This window comes from Chionomys nivalis, chromosome 2 (genome assembly GCF_950005125.1).
Source record: "Chionomys nivalis chromosome 2, mChiNiv1.1, whole genome shotgun sequence".
Lineage (NCBI taxonomy): Eukaryota > Metazoa > Chordata > Mammalia > Rodentia > Cricetidae > Chionomys > Chionomys nivalis.
Genome location: NC_080087.1, coordinates 67,502,361 through 67,512,617, shown reverse-complemented (window position 1 = coordinate 67,512,617; position 10,257 = coordinate 67,502,361).

Genomic DNA, 10,257 nt, shown 5'->3' with positions numbered 1-10,257 from the left:
CACTCCCTATTTTAAGTTAAAGATCCAATGACATTCTATTTTATGGCTTTGTACTTCTCAGGAGGAATGACAATGCTTAGATCTTGTTCAACAAACTTTGTACAGAGATTGGATGTTGCAGAATTGCAGTAGTCTAGTTTGTGTGGTTGAAAATAACTTTACTGTAGTCTTCCTTGCTCAGGAGAGATGCTGCAAGTGTAAGGAGTGTGTTTGAATAGGTCTCACATCTCTCAGAGGAAAGAAACTCTCAGAGGAGAAAAGTTCATTACATGATATTTTATTTCTTCATGTGTGTTCTGTTGGCCGGCATAAAGCTTCTTTGTTCCATGATAAATTCAGTAACTCACTAGTGTAAAATATTGTCATCTCAATCATTCAGTTCCATGTCAGTCCTTGAGTTTTGACTGATCTGTGATTAAAAGTGGTGGAATCCACATTATATTAACTGAAAATGGTCCCTAAGTATTTTCTTTATTCTGACCCAATGGCAGTTGTGAATCATTTGCAGAATCCTCTATTTTGTTTTCTCTTTATCTACAGAGTCCAGTACTGTATTTAAAATCCACGTGCTTTCAGAAAAATCTCTTTTTCATAGTCTAGGCTTACTGATGAACCTGCAAACCTGTGGTATAGAACCAAGAGAGAAAGGTAGAAAGAAATGTATGATATATCTTAGAGGAAGCCGAAGAGATGGCTCAGTAGGTTATAGCTTTTCAAGAGGACATAGTTCAGTTCTGAGCACCTGTATTGTGGCTGAAAACCAGGTCTGGAGATCTGATACCTTCTTTCAACCTCAGCAAGCATCAAGCACAAAAACAGAGAATATAAATATACATAGATATATGGTGCAAGACATCAATACCCATAAGCAAAAATTTAAAACTCTAATATTTTTAAAAAACATGGGAAAGGAAATTGTGTTTGCCACATTGTTTTGGTTTTCTAGAAATTATTATGGAATATTCTACTGTAAGTAATATTCAAGATTATTTTCTTGTATATGCTGTTTGATTTCTATGTAAGAATTAATACTAATAAAATATAATTTATTTTGTGTTTGTGAACAATGACATCCCTATTGCATTTCTATCATTTGTATGTTTATTTTCAATTTTATGAATTTCATTACTCTGATTTTAGCAAGTTATAAAATTGGGAAAAATTCTTCCTTTTAAGCTTGTTTCCTGATCTCCTAACTTTGAAGGTTTTGAATTTTTTTTTTTTTGATCCTATTTCCTTTGTGGTCAGTTTCCCCATTTCCTAATACAATGTCAGCAGGACTTTTGCAAGAATTATTTAGCATCTCTGTAGAGTATTAAGCTCTGTCTATATTATCTTCCCATTGACATCTCCTGTTGTCTGTCTTCCCGCCATTACTCAACTGTTTTTATTGCAATAATTTTATAAGATTTTGAAATTTTGGTTTAATTTTCTAAGGTCTTTGAAGTCTTGGAGCTCTCTCCAGATTTCATATCTGCAGTACATCATTTGTTTTGCAGAAATTGTACATTCCTCTTCCAACAATTTCCTTAGAATCTTTAGGGGTGTGAAACTTCTCACTGTCTTATCATGATTGAATGAGAACAACGTAGAAATGTATCAGTGCTCACATGTCGTATGTATTTTTCTGTTTTCCATTTTTGTTGATGCCCATTACACATGTTTATCAGTGAGCAATTATTCATTATTGCATGAATTACTATAATTGATTATTTCATACAAAACCATGTGTACGATATATTTAAATCTTATGTGAATTTATTTGTTGAAGAAGTTGCACATTGACTTACTTGCATGGTGGCTGCAGTAAGTTTAATTCCCACTGATAATGTGTCTCTATGTTCTTTTTGTTGCATTGTCTGCAGGGTTTGTTACTGTTGAAGGCCTTGAGTGTGAACACTGATTAGGCAGAGACGAAATCTCATTTCTTATTAGTTGAGAATTTTGTTGATGACTAAGTGTGTGTAGCATGAAGATTCCAGACAGAAGATTGGTTTCAAGATAAATCAGTGGGAAATACAAGATGTGTGTCACCTATCATGAGTGCTGCTCCCTGATCAGCTATAATGGGTGCCCTGAGTGTTAGGCATCTTTTGTTTCACTGTTTCCTGTAAAGAGTAAGTCAGAAATGGTTATTCAGCAGAAGTGGTAGTATATGCATTAAACACTTGAAAGAATTTTCCATCTGTGATTAGGAGGGTGAATGTGTGGAGTGTTAACTCTATGGAACAGTATCAGGGAGCCACGTACAGAGAGGGTAAAGTAGTGACCCTGTGGTGCTAGACCTGAACCCGTCTCATTGACAGTTTCTATAGAGATAATGCAGAAGGTTATTGCAAAATTGAAAGCATCAGACCTTCATTCACGTCTTTATTTTGCGTAGAACTCTATGAATTTAACCTGTCTGAGCATGGGTGGCAGGTTACTTACTGGATCCTGTGCAGCTCATAACTGGTTCCACTTCTGAAAAAGAGGTACCCTTCCAACACCTGTTATTAACTGTAAATAGATATTCAGGGACGGTCCCAACCTCAGGCACCCATCTCTTAGCCAGGATGAATTGTTGTTGGCCCCTGAGTCTCCTGAAGCATTGTGCCAATTAAGAGGGTAGGGGGACAGTTCCAGATATTTCTTCACTGTATTCTTCTCTATACTCTGACTCTTGCTCTTCCATTTTTCCAACTATTTCTTTCAGAATGTTCCTGTGACCTGAACAGGGTTGTAAGGAGGAAAGTACAGGGTACAAGCATAAAGAAGATAGAAAGGATTGGCTAAGGGTTTTTGCATGATCTATGTCTTTTGCCAAGAAAGTTTATTAAGAAGTATAGCATACTATACACAGTTTTTCATAAAAGGAAAACTGGGAGTGTCCTCAAAGCCTATCATATAATGAGATGAAATAATGATTATCATGTCAGTTCATATTGAACAAGGGGAGCACTCAGTATCTCAGATGTATGCATCAGAGACAAAGATATTGGGACTTTTTAGGAAAATTACAGCTTTGTGTCCCACATGGTGTCCATGACCTACCACACTGTGTTCCTCTCATCAGGTTTCAGAACCTGATATGAATGTTTTCTCTGAAAGAAGCCTTAAATCCAGGCAGACAATGGTTGACTATAGGAATTACTCATCTGTTAGTTTCATACAGCACCATAACCACAATAACTTACATAAGAAAGAGCTTGTTTTGGTTAATTCTCCTAGAAGGATAAGAGTAGATAATGGCAGGAAGGGCTGACAGCAAGCAGCCATGTGGTTGGAATAGAAAGCAGAGAGATGATGTCCTCAACCACAATCTTTAAGGAGAGAGACAGAAAAAAGGGTGGCCTGGGCACTTTTTTTTATTTCACAGAGCATTTCCACAGTGACATATTTTATTTGATAATGTTCCAACAACAAAATTTCCCAAAATATTTTAAATAACTGGGAGTTAGAGTTCAAATACATGTCTGTGGGGGACCTTCTTATTCAAACCATGATTGTCAGCCTCCTGATACTCATGCCACCATTTTATCAAAGGGCATATTTTAGAGAAATTTAACATCAATGTAGAAAATATAACTTGAACTTCTTTCTTGTGTGTTTGTTTCTGAGGCAGTTTATGTGCCCTGCCTGATCCTATAACATGATAAGGAGACCAGGCTAGCTTCCACCTCACATAGATCTGAGTGCTGACATTAGAGACCTGCCTTGCCCCACCTTTCCAGACTTGAATTTCACTTTTGTCTTTTAATATTGCTGCCAGAATGCAGCTAGACTCTTGTTCATTTCTTTCATCTGTCATTTCTTTGATTGACTGATCAGTTTCATTGCTTTGTCTTTAAGCCTTCTCCCTCCCCTATCCTGGAGCACAGGCTTTCCCTTGAGTTACTATTTAACTTACTCTTTCCTTTCTCACATCATATCAGATTGAGATTTCCTGAGTTTCCTGTTACCATATAATGCAATGTTCACATCCTGCATTGTCCCATTAATTCACTCACCATTTGCTTGTGTTTTCTTCACTTTCTCTGAGTTTGTTAGATATTAATCTAATAATGATCAGCTGAAGATACTTTTGTGCAAGCTCCACAGGTATGGCTGTCAGCATTAACATTTACTGTGTAAAATTTTTCCCTTAACTTTCCATTTGAGATGTATACACTCTGTGAGGTAAATGAAGTGCTCACTTTTATTTTATTTCTCATTTATTCAGACAGTTCCTTGCCTGTGCTGGAACTCACTATATAGAGCAGCCTATCCTGGAACTCGCAGAAATTTGCCAGCCTCGAGAATGCTGGGATGAAAAGCCTGAGTGAACATGCCCAGCTTTTGTATTCATCCTCCAGATTCCTTTTAAACTACTGCACATGTGTTTGAGCCACGTGTAAGTCTCATATCTCATACAGTTCAGTAGAATTCTCAAAGGAAAAGGGCTTTCATGTCTTTGTCATAAGTATTCTTTTGGGAGGTGTTGGGCTTTTCTCATTTTTGTTCCACTATTTATTCAGAAACACAGTAGTGCATAATATTGTCACCACAATCTTACAATTCCATTTTCAACCTTGAGTTTTGATGAAGCTTTGATTAGAATTGGGACTCAAATTACACAATGTGAAAATGCTCCTTCAGTACCAGTATTCTCAATCTGTTCGACTGGTAAAAGATAGTTTAGACTCCTCTATTTTGTTTTTTCTTTGTCTACTGAGAACAGTGTTAGAAATCCAGATGCTTTTTGAAGAATGTCTTTCTTATGTGCAGGACTCAAACTGCACATATGCCAGACCTGCCCACCTCAGAATCAGAGAAGGAGCTCTGGAAAGTGAAGAGAGGAAACAGTAACAAAGGAACTAGATATGTTGGCTGGGAAAGGGGCTGTTGAGGTAGATTTTGTGGGTGTTTTAAGTGACAGTAGAAACAGGACATGATACCAGTTTTATTACCTTGTTTCAATAGAAATGATTCAGGAGAATTTTACTAATAAACATCTCAGAATTATGAGATATTTAGCAGTAATTCACATTAAGAGTTAATAGAAGGAGCTACTATTGTCCTGAATGCATGTGTGTGATACTGCATTCCATTCACATTGATGTTCCTGTCTTCATTTCAGTATCAAATAATTTCACTATATAAACTGTGAAATTGGGGAAATTGATGCCTCCATGTTATTTCCTCATATCGGAATTTTCTAGAATGTTGTGGTTCTTTCAGATTCTGTTTCTTTTAGGGTTAATTGTTCTACTTTCTCTAACAATGCCAACAGATTTTTTTATTAAAAATTACTTAATATCTCTATAGTACTTAAACTCAGTCTACATCGTCTTTCCATTAATATCTGATGCTGTCTGAGTCATGATTAGAAAGAGTCACAGGTCATGGGATTCAGACTTTACAAAAGACAGTGGTAAAAAGACATGAAGTGATTGAGGAAATTCTCAGAACTGATAACCAGAGAAGTTACAAGGATAGGACTTATCATTGCCAGTACATGTCAGAGTCAGAGATGATATACTAAGGGTTTTTAGATACTTACCCCATAATCACCTCTGACAAACCATCAAGTACTAAATACCCAAAAAGATTCAAAGAATGTAAATGGAAACCTATAGATATAAACAATCTAAAAAAAAATTAAGCAAGCAGTAATATCTTATGGCTTGTATTCACCATTTGTTAGAGAGATGGTGGAGATGTGGGCTACAAGAAATAAGGATACCCCACAACTGGCTTCAATTAATTTCAGTGGTCCTAGAAAATGGGCCACAACAACTGTGGCACTGCTGCTAGCAAGAAGAGACAAAAATTTTAGAACAGCACAGAAGAACAAAAGGATTTGAGACTTCCCAAGATAAAAATTTTGGCAAGGGAACTTATTCTGATCCACAGTTACAAGCTCTTTATGCTGAATACATCTTGTCCCTATAATACACAGCCTTAAATGCTTGGGACAGGATTCAAGAATAGGAAAAAGAATTGAATCATACTAGGCTTAAACAATGCCAAAGAGAACACTTTAGTGACATTTTACAAAGATTAACAAAGACTATACAAATAGGAGTAACAGACGCAGAAGCTTGACTTCAATTTACTGAATCTCTGGCTTTTGAAAATACCAACGTAGAGTACAAAAAGGTACTTGGGTCTTTAAAGGTTAAATTAGAACCAGTGGATGAATGAATCATTCCACAGTGATCATTGAGACATTTGACTATAATACTGAGACTTAGGTAGGAGAATGAATTTTCTTTTTTTTTTTTAAGATTTATTTATTTTATGTATGAGTGCTCTATCGACTTTAGGCCAGAAGTGGGCATCAGATCCCACTATAGATGGTTGTGAGCCATCATGTGGTTGCTGGGAATCGAACACAGGACTTCTAGAAAAGCAACCAATGCTCTTAATTGCTGAGCCATCTCTCCAGCCCCAGAGAACAAATTTTCAAAGGTATGAGGAGACATCAAAATGCCACATGTTTTAATTGTCATAGAATAGGACATCTGAGAAGTGATTGTAGACAAGGAATTTCTAGAAATAATGTCTTTTCTGGGAATGAAAAAAATAGAAGGTCTCAAACTGCTGGATTCTGTTGAAGATGTGGCAAAGGCTGACATTGGACCAATGAATATTGATCAACAAAAGACAGACAAGGCAACCTAATACCTTTGGGAAACTCCTTGAGGGGCCTCTTGTAGGCCAACAGGTTAAATGTCAGTCCAGCCATTCCCAGTTATGGCAGAGGACATATCTCACCAGGGAAAATTTAAAATTCAATGCCTGCTGTAAAAGAAAAAAAAAGTTCTGGGTGATGGAATAAACAGGGAGGATGAATCAAAAATTCCAATACTAAATAGGAAATGATCCTTTGGCATTCCTACCTGCCAACAAGGAGTTGGCTTGCTAGCCATCAATCCACCCCACCCCCAACTCGCCTTTACCTGTGAGCTCCATGGAGACCAATCCTTGGTGAACATTAGAGGTCCCTTTGGCATTCCTAGCTGCCAGCATGGAGCTGGCTTTCTAACCATCAATTCACAACGCCCCCAAACTAGTCATTCCCTGCAAGCTCCATGGAAATCAATACTTTGTGGACAATAGAGGAAGAGATGGGAAGGTGCCAATGAAAGAATTCATCCAACATCCTACAAAACAACATGGTAACACCAGAACATAGTGGACACACAACAGGAAAACTTGATCATCCTAACCCAGAAGATGTAGAAGAAAACAACTTTAAATGTATCTTTATGAGAAGGATGGGGACATTTAAAGAGGAAGTGAAAAACTCCCGTAAAGAAATGGAGGAGAAGATAAACAGAAAGCTGGAGGAAATTCATAAATCCCTCAAAGAAACCCAAGAAAACCAAGAAAAGGCAATCAAACAGATGAAGGAAACAGTTCAAGACCTGAAGATTGAAATAGAGGGAAAAAAAAAAAACCACAAACCGAGGAATGGCTATATATGGAAAATCTGGGTAAACAAACAGGAACAACAGAGACAAATATAACCAATAGAATACAAGAGATAGAAGAAAGAATCTCAGGTGCTGGATATACTATTGAAGAAATAGACTCATTGGTCAAAGAAAACACTATAACAAATTCTTAACACAAAACATTCATGAAATATAGGACAAAATGAAAGGACCAAACCTGAGAATAATAGGGGTAGAATAAGGAGAACTCCAGATCAAAGGCACAGAAAATATATTCAACAAAATTATAGAAGAAAAATTTCCCAACCTAAAGAAAGATATCCCTATGAAGGTACGAGAAGCTTACAGAACAACAAATAGACTGGATCAAAAAAAAAATTCCCTCGCCATATAATAATCAAAACACAAAACATATAGAACAAAAAAAATATTAATAGCTGCAAAGGAAAAAAGTCATGTAAAATATAAAGGTAAACCTATCAGAATTACACCTGACATCTCAATGGAAACCATGAAAGTCAGAAGGTCCTGGATAGATGTGCTGCAGGCACTAAGAGACCATGGGTGTAAGCCCAGTCTATTATACCCAGCAAAGCTTTCATTCACCATCGAAGGAGAAAACAAGATATTCAATGACAAAAACAGATTTAAATAATATGTATCCATAAACCCAGGCTTACAGAAAGAACTAGAAGAAAAACCTCGACCCAAGGAAGCTAACTATACCCACAATACCACAGACATCTAATAACCCCCCACCAGCATAACACAAAGAAGGGAAACATACAAACACTACTACCAAAAGATAACTGTAGCTAACAATCACTGATCATTAATATCACTTAATTTCAATGGTCTCAATTCACCTATAAAAAGACACAGGCTAAGAGAATGGATACGAAAACAGGATCCAGCATTCTGATGTTTACAAGAAACACATTTCAACCTCAAAGACAGACACCACCTCAGAGTAAAGGGGTTGGGAAAAGGTTTTCCAATCAAATGGACCTAAGAAACAAGCAGGTGTAGCTAACCTAATATCTAACAAAGTTGATTTCAAACTAAAATCAGAAGAGATGGTGAAAAACATTTTATACTCATAACAGGAACAAATCACCAAGATAAAGTCTTAATCCTGAATATCTATGCCCCTAAGACAAGAACACCCACATATGTCAAAGAAACATTACTAAAACTTAAATTGCACATCAAACCCCACACATTAATAGTAGGAAATTTCAACACTCTACTCTCAACAATGGACAGGTCAAACAGACAGAAACTTAATAGAGAAATAAGAGAATTAACAGATGTAATGAGTCAAATGGACTTAACAGACATCTATAGAACATCCCATCCAAACAAAAAAGAATATACCCTCTCAGTACCTCATGGAACATTCTCTAAAATTGATCACATTCTGGTAACGATGCATATATCCACAGATACAAAAAATTTGGAGTAATTCACTGTGTCTTATCAGATCACCATGGAGTAAAGTTAGAATTCAACAACAATACTACTCCCAGAAAGCCTACAAACTCATAGAAACTGAACAGTTATCTACTGAACCACCCCTGGGTCAAAGAAGAAATAAAGAAATTAAAGTCTTCTTTGAATTCAACAAAAATGAAGGCACAACATTTTCAAACCAATGGGATTCTATGAAAGCAGTGCTAAGAGCAAAGTTCATAGCACTAAGTGCCCACATAAAGAAAATGGAGAAAGCTCACATCAGTGACCTAGCAGCATGCCTGAAAGCTCTAGAAAAAAAGAAGCAGACTCACCCAGGAGGAGTACAAGACAGCAAATAATCAAATTGAGGGCTGAAATCAACAAAATAGAAACACAGAAAACCATACAAAGAATCACTGAAAGAAAGAGCTTGTTCTTTGGGAAAATCAACAAAATTGACAAACCCTTATCTAAACTAATTAAGAGGCAGAGAGAGAGAGAACATCCAAGTTAACATTTTCATAAATGAAAGGGGGAACATAACAACAAACACTGAGGAAATTCAGAGAATCTTTAGGTTGTACTACAAAAACCTATATTCCACAAAATTGAAAAATGTAAAAGAAATGGACAATTACCATCTACCAAAATTAAATCAATACCAGGTGAGCAATTTAAATAGACCTATAAGCCACAAGAAGATAAAAAGCTGTCATCAAAAACCTCCCAACCAAAAAAAGTCCAGGGCAGGATGGATTTAGTACGGAATTCTACCAGAACTTCCAAGAAGAGCTAATACCTATACTCCTCAAAGTGTTCCACATAATAGAAACAGAAGGCTCACTGCCAAACTCTTTTTGTGAAGCTACAGTTACCCTGATACCAAAACCGCACAAAGACTCAACCAAGAAAGAGAATTACAGACCAATCTCACTCATGAACATGGATGCAAAAATTCTCAGTAAAATTCTGGCAAACCGAATCTAAGAACACATAAAAAAAATCATCCATCATGACCAAGTAGACTTCATCTCAGAGATGCAAGTCTGGTTCAACATATGAAAATCTATCAATGTAATCCATCATATAAATAAACTAATGAAAAAAAACCATATGATCATTTCATTAGATGAGGAAAAAGCATTTGATAAAATTTAACACCCCTTCATAATAAAGGTCTTGGAGAGATTAGGAATACAAGGATCATATCTAAATATAATTAAAGCAATATACAGCAAACAAATGGCTAACATCAAATTAAATGGAGAAAAACTCAAAATGATTCCACTAAAATCAGGAACAAAACAAGGCTGTCTGCTCTCTCCATGTCTCTTCAACATAGGCCTTGAAGTTTTAGCAATAGCAATACGACAACATAAGG